The 17,190-nt window shown below is 26.0% G+C and overlaps 1 protein-coding gene across 2 annotated transcripts in view; it reads left to right on the top strand.

Moving 5' to 3' along the window:
• The first annotated feature begins 4,313 nt into the window (after positions 1-4,313).
• LOC136972845 (uncharacterized) overlaps positions 4,314-17,190 on the top strand; it is a 40,768-nt gene continuing 27,891 nt past the window's right edge. For both annotated transcript variants that reach the window (XM_067267480.1, XM_067267481.1), the window contains exon 1: positions 4,314-4,403. The gene's annotated coding sequence lies outside the window, so the exon portion shown is untranslated. The remainder of the gene's footprint in view (positions 4,404-17,190) is intronic.

The following is a 17,190-nucleotide window of genomic DNA, read 5'->3' on the forward strand; positions in this document are numbered from 1 at the left end:
TGGGCATAGAGCAATGTAATCGGAATTTTTATCTAAGATCTTTCTAGCTAAAGCTATCCAAGTACAAAGAAGGATATTGGAAAAACTATAAAGGCGTGACTTTATTTTTAAATTCCTATCTTATTCTGTTACAATTTATCCATCTATTGGGATTTAGTGAGTCATTATTATAGTTTGATTTGCCGTGCAAATATCAAATCTTCATATAGGAGGTGAGTTGAATATAAATGTGCTTTCTACAAAATGAGTATTCGTACATGTGCAAGTTCCAAATTTTAGCATTGATTTTTTTTCTGTAAAATTCTAAGCGCTTTTCTTGTAACTTGTAGGGCAAAATATAATTTGTCAGCAATTCTTTATTATTAATAAAATTTACTTATAACTATCGAAGACTAGATGATCGAAGCGATTAAGGCATCATCCTCTCTGGTAAATCCGAGATCGAAGCCCAGGAATATTTCGTAAGCAGGATGTCACCACTCATTGTGGGTCTAGCCGAAACCCTGATGGGAATAATTAAAAGGCACTCTTAGTGCCCAGAAAGCAGAAAGAGTAAAAATATAATATCAGCTTTTAATAACCTGTTTTAAATTTAAAGTTTACTTATCCGAACGTACTATTTAATATTTATTTACAAATAATTTACTATCTACATGTTTATCTGTAACCAGCAATTAAACTGTTTACTGTCGGCTTGATTAATGGCTTCTATCCGTCTTTAAGCTTTTTATTTTTATTTATTTATATTCTAACTCTTTCCTACAGTGGGTACTAAGAAGATCTTTTTAGTAAGCCTGTTATAGGTTCAGCTAGGCCTATAAAAGGGAGGCGGATGATGAGGGACTAGACTCGACAACCGGACAGGCTGCCTCCCGAAAATTCCTGGGGTTTTGACTTTCGGACGGATACAATTCCGGGTCTCCCAGAACGGTAGGTGCTATCCTGACCTCTCCGCCATCCGACCGTCTCCTTCTTTAAGCTTTAATGAATTAAGATAGTTCATTACGTTCACGTCAGTACAAGCCTTATATAATTGTTTAATGGCTTAATGGCTACTTACTATCCATGATTTATTTATGTACAATTTACTATTTACGATTTATTACTTAAATTTGTTATTTACAATTGAACATCTGTCATTTATGTATTTTTAATCTGCCACCAACAGTTCAATTTATTTATAATTTACAATATACAATTATTAGATTATATAAAATTAATTTATTTAAAATTATTACTTAGCTCTTTATAAATAACAACGACTTATTTATAATTTACTTTCTGCTTTATTGCTTATTTAAACTTAGCACTAATAATTTATTCATTTACAACTTAATACGTGTTTAACTACTTACAATTTATTTATATATCATCGACTATTAACTTATAATTGAATATATATAATACATACACTTATTATTTACTGCTATAAAGCTTATTTCATTAAAATAACTATTTAAAATTTATTTATTTACAAATAATAATTATAATTTAATTATTTACAGTTTAATATTTGTAATTACTTACAACTCATTCATTACCTGTGTACATTATTATCGTTATCAGTTCAATATACAGAAAATAAATTGTTATTAATACTGTTCATTTTATTGAAGAATTAACAAATATATTTTTCATATTTGAAATTTTATACCAAGAAAGTTCAATTTTATAAGAAAAAAGGAAAGAAACACGAAAGTCCTTATACCAAAACCTCAATTATCTTTGAAATATTAAAGGGAAAAGCATAAAAATTGTAAGATGATGCTTATATTTGTGAAACAGGAAACCCAAGAGTCATTACTTTGAGTTGTTTTCAAGTTTTAATTGTACATAATCAGAAATTAAAGAAGAAAAAAATATCCAAAGAGAAAATTAATGAAGGTAATAATGGAAAGTATTTATTTTTTAAGAAAAAAAATCATTTATTCACTCCTAAAAGTATTTAACAAATGGATGTCTACATTTATTTTTATTTTATTTTTAGTTTTTTAGAAATGAATTACAATAATTTCAAGCTTTAATTGTTGTTAAATAATATATTACTTTAAAAAATAATAATTTTAAAAATTATTTTTATAACTTCTAAAGAGTTTCTTGGAATAATAATTGGTACATAAAGTTAAGAATTTATGTAAATATATTCTAAAATTATAATTTTCATATTTTTAATTGGTATAAAGTTAAAAATAATTAAATTTAATTATTAAAAATTAATATTTTTATAATTCTCTCAGGAGAAATTTTAGATGCGGAATGATGATGATGTTCGCATCTATGAAAAGAGAGGAGTATAAAGTAGTAAGTATACAGGTTAAATTTAATTACTTTATAATGCAATTCAATTAGTGTAAGGTGTAAAATCTTAATAAAATAATAATAACAATAATAATAATAATTCATATTTTAATATTTTAAAAATTTATATTTGAATAATGCATGATGATAGCACTTAAAATCTAAAATAAAGTTGTATAAACTTATTTAATGTAACATAACATTTAACAAAAATAAAATAATTGTTGACATTTCTTTAAATCATTTAATTCTATGCAAATTAAGTAGATTTGATGTAAATTGAATTGAAAATTGATGAGTAAGGCAACCTAACACGTGAGCGATCTGCCAAGGGGTGTGCCTGCAGGCAGAGGCGTAGCTAGGGGTGGGCGGTGGGGGCAGGGGTGACACCCAGTAGGCCTGTACCTAAAAGAAAAAAGGTCAACGACTCGCTTACCATTACAGTTTCTTCGCTATGAGGAGACGCCACGAGAGCTCGCACCAACTGAAAATCTTACTGTGATTTATTCTATAAATCTAAACTCATACGCCGCGACATCGGATATTCAATATAGCGTTCAAGTTGCTCGAGTGCGAAGATATTACAATTCAACTGTGTTTTATAAAAGAGTTAAAATGGGTGACACCACGATATCCACACCGGGTGTCACCCATGCTAGCTACGCCACTGCCTCCAGGAAGAACTTTCTATGGTAAACTGGCCCATATTTAGGTGTTAGACAAGTAAAGAAAGACCAGAAAATTTCTCGTAGCCAGTCTATTAGTCAGACGCGAATCCACGACTAATGTTCTACAGTTTACACACTGATGGACACAGGTCCAGCAAGATACGTTAAATTTAAATTTTCTTTTGACTAAAATGGAGGTTTAAAAAGTGGATGTCTTTTAATTAATTTGGGATAAAAGTTTAGAAGAATATACTGTAAATCTCGAAATTTAGCAGTAAATCGTTGGAAGTGAACCTCTCATTTTAGAATTTTGACAAAGTAAAGTATTGTAAAAACGACTCAATAATAATTTTTCAAGTGTTGACACAGACATACAAAAGTAATTTAAAAATTTAGAATTACCTGTTTTATATTATTAAATAATGATATAAAATGCTCTCACCATTTTTTTTTATTCACAGGATTTATCCGATGAATTTTTTTTGACATTTATACATATAATAAATATAGATATATGACGTGTTATCTTTGTTTATCACAAACCTCTGCTACAATCAAATATAAATAAGAAACTAATCAATAACATAGAAAATATTTTAAGCACTATCTCTATGATTAGAAACTGCCAAGGTTTGACACCAGATGACATGAAATAGGTTTAAATCTTGAATTCATTATTTAAAATATTTGTTACGCAATATACTATTCTAGCAAATAACTTTTTTAAACTTTTCTTTAAAAAAATTACACGAAAAACTTCTAAAATTCGCTCTTAATATTACGTTTTACTTAATATTAAGAGAAAATTTCAAATTCAACCAATCAGCGAAAAGAATCCATATCGTATTTAAAGGGTATAAACTTGTTGTGTAGTATAAAGACCGAAAAATTAAAGTTTTTCTAAAAAATATTTTAAAAAATTATTTATATATAATTTTTTTTATTAAACTTTAAATGTATATTACATATAATTTCTGTTTCTAAAAGAGTACTACGTTCAACACTACGATAGACGAATGCTTGCAAGTTAAGGACTAACATTATCAACGAAAGCATATAAATAACATGAAATTAAATAAAACCAATATAAAAAAACTAATATTCTTAGTTGCCATTTTGAAAATATGAAATTTTTATTGTAATAAATCGAAATAATAAAAGGTTAAATGTGAATTTAACTATTTTGAACGTATCAGAAAATACTATATTTTTTAACGTTGATATTTATGTAATAGTAATTTTTCGAACATGACATTTAGAAAAGTCTTAAAAATTATCAAATATAGGTCAACATTTCAATATAACTTTTAAGATAATTTTTTATATTTTTAGCCAGAGGTAAGACCAATCTTACCTCTCCTACCGATCTAACCTAAGGTAAAATGTCATACCTTAGGCTAAATAGAGAATCTATTATTTGCAGTTAAGTTTGAAAAGGTAAAAATCAGAAGTATTTTTAGAAAAGTGAAAAGTCGAATATTCTTCTACTTGATTTAACCAAAAACTTTTAAATAAATAATTCTTATAAAAAGAAAAATTATATATATATTTTTTTCTTCTTACAATTTATGTTATGTCTTTTGTTCTCGATAAATTTATAAGAATGCTGACGGTGTATAAAAACTTTGATATTATAAATACACGGTCAAACTTCGATTTAACTCCACCATTTTTTCCTCTTCTGAAATTATCACTAAATCGAGGTAGTGCTACATCGAGGGGTTTGACAGTTTATTTACGTGTAAGTATTCAAACTTTGCTTATAAAACTGTGTTTAAAATAAAAGATAAAAGCGACCCAAACCGTGTGATCTGCTATAAACGACATAGAATTTTAAATTTGTAAGTAATGAAGTATTGGATAAAGCAGTAATTTACTAAGGTGATTTTTCAACCACCCTGTGTGTATTTTTAAAACAGCTTGAAGAATTTTAAAGAAATTTAAGTTTTAAGAAATGAATAATTGTCTAGAAAAATCTCAAACTAACTTACTCCGACTTAAAATTACACCGTGTAATATAATCTGTTCTGAAATGGGAAGACTAATAATGTCTTTTCTAAAAACAATTTTAACTTATTTTCCAATAATAAGTGACCAAAAAAAACTTTAGTTTTCTATTATAAACTTAAACATTATTTTTCTCTTCTGAAAGACCTTTAAAAAAATAATTAGTTTATGAAATAATGTAACTTCGAGTAATCTTAAATTTTGCACTTTTTGGTAGGGTGAATCAACAGTTAGTTAACAGTTGTTTTCTTTTTACTCAAGTAGTTTTTTAAAAAAACTGTTTAAAATGTGCCTTCTTGTTTAATAACAATTTATAGCATACTAATACAGTCAAACTTCGATATAGCGCCCTCCAAACTAGCGTTACTCTTGTAAAGCGCCAATTGATACTCGTGAGCAGATTTTCCCTATAAATATTAAAGAATTCTTCATTATCCACAAATTACTAAAAGGTAGGATTTTTGGGTTGAAAACAATACCAAATCACACGATTTTTAAAATCTCGAGTTTGTGTTTACATCTCATCTTATTGCTTAAAGTTCTTCAGTTTAGCGCCATTCTCGATTAAATGTAATTTTCAGAGGAGTTAAAACTGTGGCAGTTTATAATTAAATTGTTATGGGCCACCTAGTGTAAATAGTTGGATAGATTTGCAATATTTCTGGCAAAATATTGTAAATTTTCGTAATATTCTTCTTATCCATAAAGAAAATTTTCAGGATCAACTTGAACTTTCTATTATTGGTAATTAATTATTTCTTAATTTCAGTTATCAAAATTACTCGTTCAAATGTTTAATTCATTCTCGAATTTAATTTTATATATTTTAACAGTTATTTTTTTTATTAATTTAATTGAAAACACGAGAATATGTTACTTACATTAATAGAACTATTATAATAAACATAAAAGAGGTATGAAAAGTAATGAAGAAGAATACAGGATTGTAGGATTGTGGAATAAGACAACGGAAAAAATGGGCAAGCTGCCAGGGGGAAGATTAAAGGAAGTGCTAAAGATAGTCCTGAGAGCACTTTCTATGAGAACTGACCCCTATTTCGGTGTTACAAACGTGAATAAAACTTCACCGTTTGGGAGGTATAAACAATCCGCGATATGTTCACTCCGCTACAAAAAAAATAAAATAAAAGTAAATACAAAACCAAAAAATAAGCTAGGAAATTATTTTTTGAAATAATTAAAAGTAATATACTACTTAGAAGATTATTATATACATTATTATATTATTTTATAATCGAAAATTGCTCTATAATTTGGTTTTTTTAAAACTTTTTTAATACAAATAATTAATTTTTTGTGTTTTCATTTTACATGCATATTCAGTAATCTCCAAATAATGGTATAATAATAAAAGATGTTTTAGTTCAAGTTAACTTTTCACTTAACTTAAACAAAAGTGCCTTCTAATACATAATTCCGACATTAAAATTCTGTGCACTCAAATGATAATTACGAACTATATTAACTTTTCATGCTGTTTTTTTCAACGTAAAGGTCTTTATTAACATGGTTACAATGCTAATTTTCTATGTCATTTAAATACGGACAGGTTAATTAACAAAAAGAAAGTCAGAACATGTTTCAAAATTCAATGACTCGAGTTTTTTGAATTTTCATAATTTAAAGCTTAAAAATATGAATATTTTAATTTATTTTAATGTATAAACTAATTGTTATTTAAGTATAACGAATTTATTTTAATAATTCGTTCTTATTTAAAAAATTAATAAAGTTTTAAATATTTAGATTTTTCAATATATTTTATTAATTAAATTATAAACGATTTAATTTATTGATTTAAACAAGTTTAATGTAAGTCGTTTCTTTAATAAAACTTTTAAAAAATACTTTTAATAAATATAATGTCACATTTGTTTTTTTATCTTAAATTATATCATTACTGTGCTAAGGAGATGGAAGAATCACATAGAATGAAGGATGAGATGTGAACCAGGACACTACAAAACTGCACTCTACGACAGGGGTTTTTAAGTTTGCGTGCCAAAATCTCCAGATTTATGATGCAAAATACAAAAGAAATATATATAAAAGATGTTGGATATTAATTCTTTAAAGTCAGCCTTGGGTTGCGAACCGGAAAAAAGTCGTTGGCGTGCCACGTTTGACACGCGTGCCAAGGGTTGCCCACCCTTACACTACGAAGCTGCAGCCTAAGGCCTCGCGCATTTAAACTTAATTTTATTTGAATGAAGAGAAATGTTACAAGTTAGGGCCACAACATGAAAATCTTTTCATAAAGTGCAATACAGCACGATTATTACGTTACAGGAATGAAAATTGTCTTCCGACTGGTGAAATTCGTAGTGAAATATAAATGTTATATTTATATGAAATGATAATTTGGTTTTATGTTAAAATAATGCATTTTTAATATGATAAACTTTCTTTTCCCCGTCTTCCTTCTCAATGCTTAGACCGATGGGTAGCATGTTACTTTCCTGGCCTTTCCTTTTCCATAATTAGCTGTTTAATCACACAGTAAGATATTTTTTGACGCCATTCAAATATTCTTGTTACGGCTTCCCTCTTCCTGGTTTTTCCTCAATCAAGTAAACCGATAAACTTATTTATATTAAATACCAAACAAAATATTTAAGATAGAACAAGGTGTATAGAAATATAAAAGAAGATATATCAAAAGTGTCGTCTTGTACCCAATGTTATAAGAGTAAATGATTAATGAGTAATACAATAAGCATAAATATATAATTTTTTGGCTTCATATTAACTGAATTTATTAAATAAGTAGAAAAATTATCCATAGTTGAGGCCTAAACATCTGACAAAATGATCCAACTTGCTCATGTACTTAGGAAACATAATTTATCAAAAGTTGAGAATCTCGAGATTGGTACGAATCGTAGAAAATTGATAGAACAATATATTTTGGTAGATAGAAGAATAAAAGTTTTTTATTTTCTCTAAAGAAGAATAATAGAGCAAATTCCCTTGATAGAGGGTGATAACGATAGCCTTAACTGAATTGTATTCTTACAGGAATTATAGATTCATAATAGTTTTCTATTGCCCGACCTCTTAAATGAAGTAAGAATACTTAATTGAATTTTAAGATTGCGACAATGTTAATCGCGTGTCTTTTGTTTATCCTTTATATGATTGATTGTACTGTACTTCTCAAAGGATTTGTGTAGTTGTTTATTCTAGTTACAAAATCGATTCTTTGTTACAAGGACATTCAAAATGAACAAAAATTACCTAACTATCAAATTAATAAACGATTTGTGAGATTTAACTTCATCAAAAATTATCTATGGGATTAAAAACTGATTATAAAATTTCCAGTTTTTATATAACAGGATTTTATGTTAGTAATCATCAAACATGTAATATTTATCTCCCTTTCTTCTTGTTTTTGATAGCAAAGATGCATTACTGAAAACTTGAATAAATACTTTCTACAAATGATAAATATATCAACTGAGTAAGTTATTTTAGAAATTCTCCCAACTTGCAATTTGAAAATACTCAGAATGCAAAATATTTAAAATTAATTCTTCATTACACTTCTCATTATACTACATATTTCATTGAATTATACACTATTTGCTTTTATTTTCTCGCTATCGGTGATACAAGAAATTGATCATTGTGCAAATTTTCGTTTATTTTCACTACATAAAAATTCTCATTTCGTGCATACTTAGCAAAATATATTATCATAACAAATTATTTTGAGGGAATAACAGAAGAAAGCTTAAGAAATTTAATGAAAAATCATTAACTGCTAAACATAACTTGAGACTATCAGTGTTCAGCACAGAATTACAGTACACTCTTGATAATTCGGCCTCTCAATTATCCCCCAGTGTGTTCGACTATACGCTTCCCTTTCCATGAAAATGTTAATCATATCACGCATCCGGTTTACTCGTTTGCTCGGGTTTCATTTCCGGTAGGCTCACATTATTTTATGTCAGCTCGCCGTATTATTTACCCGTCTGCATCCAAAAAGAATCACTGCCGAAGGGCACGCTATTCATTGCTTTTACCCTGACTTTAGCCTTGAATACTCGCGGTAATTCGGAACTCTCGCTAATTTGGCGCCCCTCTATACAAGGAATAGCCGAATTAGCGAGATTTTAATGTATGTATACTGTATAATATATAGTAAAATTTAAAATATTAAAAATTATGAAACATTTACGAATATTTTTATGGATCAATTAAATGCATCTATCATTAGTAATTTTTGTACCATTTTTAAACATTTTTAAATAAATTATTTAAAACTTTTGTATATTAAGAACTATATATACTAAATAAACAGTTTTAAGGGTGTAAATACATTGGCACTAGCAGTATAAAATCGATTCAAATTTATATGAAGCACACTTCAAGCGATGATTACCAGCATACAAAGTTCAAATTAAGTTTTTTTATCTTTCGTATTAACTGATCATTAGGAATAATACTGTATATATGCATGTAAATGTATTTTAAAATGTATTTAATGTAAATATGCATTAAAAAATTTATTGATTGGGTGGTCTTTAGATAGAATCAACTAACTAAAAAAGTTTTGCTATTAAACTGCCCCCATAGAAACAGATGGTCTTTACTTTGTTTAGAGTTTTAATTTTACTTTTCTAAGAATAACTATGATAATTTACTTTTAGTATTAATTATTTTTGCCTTGTTCTTTAATTTATTTAATTGCACAATGAGTAGATAATAATGCTAAAGATGCAATTAAAAATATTGTTTACAGTTTCTACTCGATGAGAAGAAGCAGAATCATCATTGCAAGAATTTTAATGATAAAGCATCATAAAATATAATTTAGAAAGTAAGAAAACAAAAGACTTCATTATATTGTTAATATCTTGCATATAAATAAGTTAGTTTTATTTTGATTATCATCTGAATACAATATTTTAACTTTATTTTTAATATTATCTGACGTTTAGTAAACATTTGCAATAGATACTACTAGTGAGAAATACAGTAAATCTTATCAAACCACAAACTTCTTGACTACAAAACGCATGTTAAAATAAGAAAAAATTACGTATCAAGATGCGGTCATAAAATACAAACTTCAATTCCAGAGAGAGCCATACATGTTTTAGGCAATAAAACATAAGAATTGTACAGTGACAAAAAAAACTAGGACAAAATATCTCATTACGAGAGGTCAACTAGCACTTTAATAATGTGTTTATGTTATCAGTAATGTGTAGTTAAAAGCATAGATGAATATGAGGAAACGTAGATAAAGTGCCAATAATTTCAATATTATTTTAAAATTATTGTATAAGCCTTTAAAATAGCGCAAAGAATATCTAAATACAGAAATCAGAATACTTTTTCAGCGAATAAAATAAATAATTATTAAATTTTTTTATCTATAACTATGAAGTATCATAGCATTCACACTTGATATTAATATACAAAATTATCTTTGTTTTTTGTATAAGCTAATATAAACCCAGTTTTTCTGAATATACTAGTTAATTATGGTATAAATATTTAAACATTTAGAACATTGTATCTTTATAATTTTTGAGCGGTTTTAAAGTAATTAAAAGTTTTTCTTAGAGTAATTTATCAGCAAGTAGCTCGCGAACTACATTTCTGTATAATGAGGATTTTCTGTAAAGAAAGATTGAAAGAAAAAACTATGTTAAAATAAATAGTTAATTCTTTGAAATAATTTAAAATTCTTTTGTTCGAATAGCAGTTTTTTCTTTTTTTACTCTAGAAAAGTTATTCAAAATTACGGAATACTTTGAAAAAGGATCACATTAATCTATCAGTTTTCACGGAAGATAGCGTGAACGATACGTATTTAATGTAAGAAATGAATGAATTGAAGATTAAATAAATAGTTTTTTATCTTAAAAAATACGCAAAGAAACATTAAATAAATGTAATTAATATATTTAAAGTAAATAAATTAGAGAAAAATCCAAATGAATAACACTAAATAATTTTCTTAAATTCAAAATCTGCAAAGAAAAACGTCAACTTTCTTTAATTCTATTTTATAAATGATAGCATAATTTGAATATATGTAATGCAAATATTTTTGAATTTATGGAAATGTATGGTCAAAATGATATGTTTAATATTAAGATAACATCTTTAGTTCGTTGAAATTACATCGCTTATAGGGACAGAATTATGGAAAATACAGTACATTAAAAGTAATTTGCTACAGAAGAATGTATTTCTAATGTCACATCACTACTCATTCGTCTTTCAGTCACATTGATTTCACTAGGCGTATAATAAATTACAGTTTTTTTATGTACGAGATCTTGTATTTTCCTTTTCTTTATTTAGAGAAAAAATGCATATTGTATTGTACTGTACATCTTAATTATAAGACTGTAGCCTACTTCTTTTACTATTCATTGCTTAGTTTTATAATTAATTACAGAAATATGAGTAGACGTAGAAAGTAATTACTGTCCTCGCGATATAAGGGGTGGTCCAAAACATCGGTCAACCTCGTTGTAAGTTGATTTTAGGGCAATATATTTAAAAAGTATAAAGATCAGATAGCAATTTAGTTTTTACTACTTTCGGACCACCCTATATGTCTATACAGTGAAAATGGTTAGAATAGATGTTTGTATAGTGATAATATACAATATAATGAGAATGTACTATACAGTGTAAGGTGGACTAAAAGTCAATTAAACATGTTTTATGAGTTGCAAACTGAGTTTTAGAACAACATGCTTTTTCTTAAATAAAAAATTTAATGGAAATATGATTAATTATTTGAATAAAACGAAAATTTAATCTGTACATTGTTATCTGACACCTGTACACTAATATGCACTATAAATTTATGTAGAAATTAGATATTATAACACGATAACAACAGTAATTTAAAAAATTATTTAAAGTAATTTTTACAAAAATAATTGTGTAATAATTATACAAAGTAATTTTAAATATATATATATATATATAATTAATAAAATAATTAATGTAAGACTTTCGGTTAAATTTAATTAGTACGTGTTTTGCAGCTTATGAAATTTTAAGAGTAATAATTTCTGTTATATTTTAATAAATTTAAAAAATTAAATACATTAACTAATATAAAACTATAATATTAGTTAATTTTATCTTCCTATATGCAATTACGAAAAGTATACTAAATTATACAGTTTAATAGTTATAAATATAAAATATAGAGGCATTATAAGATACAACTTTGCTAAAATTTCTGTAATTTATTTAATAAAATTTAATTCTAAATTAACTCTAAACATGTTTATGCATAAAATAATTAATTAAAATTTAAAACAAAATTAACTTTATAAGCGTTAGTTAAATTGATATTTAACTCTAAATATATTATTAATTTGAATTTACTGCGATACCACGAAGATATATTATTAAATATAACGCAAATTAGCGTGTACAGATAATAAATTATGTTTAAACAATTAATTATTCTAAAAATATTATTATTTTTTTGTATTACTTTGATCTTGATATTCTTTCAGATATTAAAATTTGACTGATTTCTTTTTTAAAATATTGATTTAAAAGGCAGTTATTTTGGGAAAACTTCTTATTGGTCTGGATAACTTTTAGTGAATGTATTATATATATATACTTTAGCAGTTTCTTTTTTTGTTTTTATTGATCCTTGTGAGATCGAGTTCTTTTGTGTATCGCATCTTAGTTACCACAGTATAGAAATAAGTGTTTTCTTTGTATACTTGTTCATCTTGGTGACATCCGATGAAGACGACAATGTTTTCTACAACATACATCTATTGAAGTGTCTGCGACTTTTAGGATGCAACTGGCAGATAATCAATCTGAAACAGGTGAAACTTCTTGCAGCTGACAATACTTTGACGTTTAAATAAGTAAAAGTTCTTTGGTTCTAGCCATTTTTCCAATATAAAAGAGTTTTAATTTGTATGCATCTTCCTTAAGGGTAATATTTATTCAATTTGTCTAATTGAAAAAAGTAAGATGCGCGTGTAAATAAAGGATTTAATTTTTATTTTAGATTTTTAATATATTTTCTATTTTTATTTTTAGTAATTTTTTAATCAAAATTATTTTACTTTTATCAGAGATTTTGGATAATTTTTTAATAGAAGGCCTTTCAGGTGTTGAAAGAGGATTTAATCACTTATGTTTTTTTAACCTCTAGTATATTAAAAACCAAAAAGTTATAAGATTTTCTTTTTTAAATAATAAAATTTGACAAAAATAACGATTCTTCTTAATACAAAAGAAACACAATGGAACAAATGTTATTGAGGCCTCCCTGCCAAGTGGTCTCGTCTTTGAGAAAATCTGTTGTATAAAATAACACATATATTTAATAGAAAATATAAAAATTTGTAGTTAGCTTAGATTTACATACTCCAAACTTGGACTTTCGGAAAGAAAAATAGAAACTAAAAGCTTTCGAAAAGTGTTTGTGTTGGCGCTGGATAATGAGAATATCTCTAGAATGAGAGTAATGAATAAGTATTAACAAGAGTAGAAGAAAAAAGAAGGCTGAATAATTGGAGAAACAATTTTAAAAAGAAAGAAGACAGAAATTATGATTGGTCATCTTTTCAGACACTCAGACTGATATCACACTCTAGAAGAAACTAAAGAGAAAACCAGGAATAGGAAGATCTATACTTGGATGATGTCAAGGAAGGGAAATCCTATTCTATAATCAAACAACTGACTATGGAAAGGAAACTGTTAGGAAATTAAATATGCTATCAACAGCTCATGGGTTGAGAAAAAGAAAAGAGATATTTCTTATTAAAATGGTGATGTTATGATATTAATAATGGTTCCTTATTAAAGGGAGATAAAGAAAACTGCAATTTTGTTTTTCATAATCTTAAAATTATAATTATTTATCCATTATTTAAAATTTTATTTTTATAATTAATTTAAATATTTTAAATTATATTTATTTAATTTAGTTTTTTAATGCTTATTTTGTTTATATTCTTATTAATTTTATAATTGATTCCGTTTGTATATCTAAATACGAACTGATACTTTTATCTAAGATTTTTTTTATTATACCAAGATTTAAGTTCTTACTTTTTCGCTTTTTATAGTAATATTTTCCAACTATTAGTTTTTCTTTTGGAGCGTGTGGAGAATCGTTAAAATGCACAGAAACCACGGGGCTCGTGATCTACTAGTTAGAAAATCATGTATAATATAACGTTTTCTATTCTTTTTCTTAGTTAATATTTCTTGAATTTTTAAATACGTTTTTATTAAAATTAATATTTTACTTACAAATTTCCTAAAAGTATAAAATTACACGATTTTATTATGCATTTACAACACTTTAAATCTTGTACATCAAATCAACCTTATAATTTGTTTTTTAACGTATTTTTATGAACTAAAAACAAATTATTTTAAAACAAAACACATTACTTTGCAATTATTATAAACATTATTGTATTAAATTTGTATTTCTATATTAAATTTTCCGAAAAAAAATTTAATTTTATAGCATTCTCTTCATATGCATTTTACTACTAGCAAATAAATAAAAAATAAATAAATTACATATCAATTAATATTTTACAGACTTAAAAATTCATTAATTATTTTATTATTATTAAACAAATTTATTCTTTTTTATACCTAAAATCAAGGGAAAAAACAAAAAAAATAACTTTTTTAGATGATTTATTATATTTTAATATTTTATTTCTGCATATTATATCAGGCTATCCAGCTGAATTTATTTCTATCTTATTGCATTCAATTTTACATGGATTATGCAAAATTGAATGAAAACCAATGATATTTCAACTGAAATTGCATTGGCATATTCCTATAAATTGTTATATATAAAAGTATAAATCCTTGATTGTACGTCGATATATATATATATATATATATATAAATCTCCAGAAAACAACAGAAATTTCAACACCTGTACAAGAATATTTTAAAATTCTGTTTTCTAAATTTGCATGGAAATAAGTATCGGTAACGCTATTCTTCTTTAGAAAGTCTTCAGGGGAAAAATTATTTCTTAAGTTTCTTCATGAATAGCTTCCTTTCATCTACTTATCACTCGAGTCAATACCTTAATATCATATTGTTTTTTTTTTTTTTTCCTTTTTCCTTCTTTCTTCAAGAATTACATAAAGTAGAAATGCTAAAGATGAAATCAAGCGTGTAAAAATGGGCATTGTTTTCTTTGAACATTTTTTTTTTTTTTTTGTATTGTAAAACTTTATATTTTATAATTTTTTTAAGAGAATAATTTTTAAAATTCTAATATTTAAAAATAATACTTATTATTATTTAATGGAAATAGTTTAAGTATAAATGGCAATAGGTAATTAAAATAATTTATTGATTAGTTAATTTGAAATTATAATTTGCTTTTTAGGTGTAATAATGTCAGAAACAGAGTAGTGTTTTAGTGCTATTTTTCTATTGATGTTTGAAATGTCCCATTAAAATACTATGGTTTCGATGGGATATTGCAACTCAAAACGTGGGTGTTCTGCCAAAAGGGATGCCTCAGGGAGTATTTTCTGAACCTATTTAGGTATTAAAGACGTGAAGAAAACCTGGAAAACTCCACCTGGCCAACCGTTGGTGAGGCACCAACACGCGACTAATTATCAGTGTTCAGCGGTTTTATCCAGCGGTTCAGCCTATTTACAATAAACGCTTTCATTGAAAATTGCATTAATGCTGTTTCATAACTGTTTAATGTTGTTTTTATATGAGAACAAGCAGCATTATATGGTGAAGGTGAATAACAATCAATGATGTAATAATGGTGCTATTTTCTTAATGTAAAAAAGAAATGTTAAACATCAATTAAAATCATCACTAATTAGAACAAGTTTTTTGCTATTTTAAATATTAAAGTGAAAATTATCTATTTCAAGACGAACAACGTTGTCATAATATTTCCATTACAATGATGCTGTTTCATTTAACGTTATGGTTCGATATTATAATGCTGTTTAACCGATAAGAACGTTGAGGCAGAATAAATTTGCAAATTATAATATAAAAATAAAAATTTAAAACTTTAAAATATTTTTTAAAATATTCTCCTAAATGTATATTTGCCATGCATTAGATAAAATTTCTTATGTATGTAATCGTTTGCAGAAGATTTCATTCGAAAATGCTTTTTACATAATGTTTTACGAAAATTTCAAATATTATTTTAAAAGTTATTTACTTTTAAATTTAAATCTTTCATTTACTAAAATCTTTTTTACTTAATCAAATATATTTTTATTCAGATTTTCCGAAACTTAGTCATAAAATATCTTTTACTTTTTGCTAATTAGTATTTTATAAGTATTTTAATGCAAAATTAATGTTAATTAATCATTTTTATTTTTAAAATACTTATATAACTTATCTAACTTTTGTTATATATATTATAGTAAGCAATGCATGTACTGTACAGTACATGTATAAATTACTTATTATATCATATAAACTTCGTGTTGCAGTTAAATATTCCGTATCGTAATTCAAAAATCTCTTGTATCATTTGTTAATTGCCTTTTTCTACTTGTATCTTAATGCAAATCGACATAGATTGATACTATTTACATATTAAAATCATTAATATTATACTGTGTTACCTAGCTTATATGACATAAATACATGTATTGTAGGTATTAGTGATTACAAGCGTATATATATATTCACTTCATACAAAGATCAAAAACTTGCATTGAAGATAGTGTTTAAGATAAATTTATGAAAAAGAATCAAAAATTGGCAAACACTTTATCTTCTTTGTAGCTATAAGAAAATTTTAAACAGTATTTTGAAGGTATTATTGTTATAGAAAGGGCAGAGTGAAGTTGTAATAAGATATTTTCGAGTGAAGTTATTTTGTTTCTTCTTTTGCAAGAGATACGTTTTAAATTTCCGAACATGTACAATCGACAAAGGAAGAAATTTTTGTATTCCTGTTTACATTACCTCTTCAGATGTCTTACAATCTAATCGATTTTCAAGCATTTCTTTGTTTGGAATTTAAGATTAATTCTTAAGACGGAGAATCCTTTGTTACATAGAAAATTACATTAAATTTAACGTTTTTCCATTTATAAAGGTTTTAATTCATAATTCTTACAGAGAAATTGTAAGGTATGGAATCGCCAAGACGCGCGATTCCCACCAGTTTGTTATAACGAACTTTCAT

Source organism: Centruroides vittatus, unplaced genomic scaffold (assembly GCF_030686945.1).
Source record: "Centruroides vittatus isolate TY-2023 unplaced genomic scaffold, ASM3068694v2 contig_3039, whole genome shotgun sequence".
Taxonomy (NCBI): Eukaryota; Metazoa; Arthropoda; class Arachnida; order Scorpiones; family Buthidae; genus Centruroides; species Centruroides vittatus.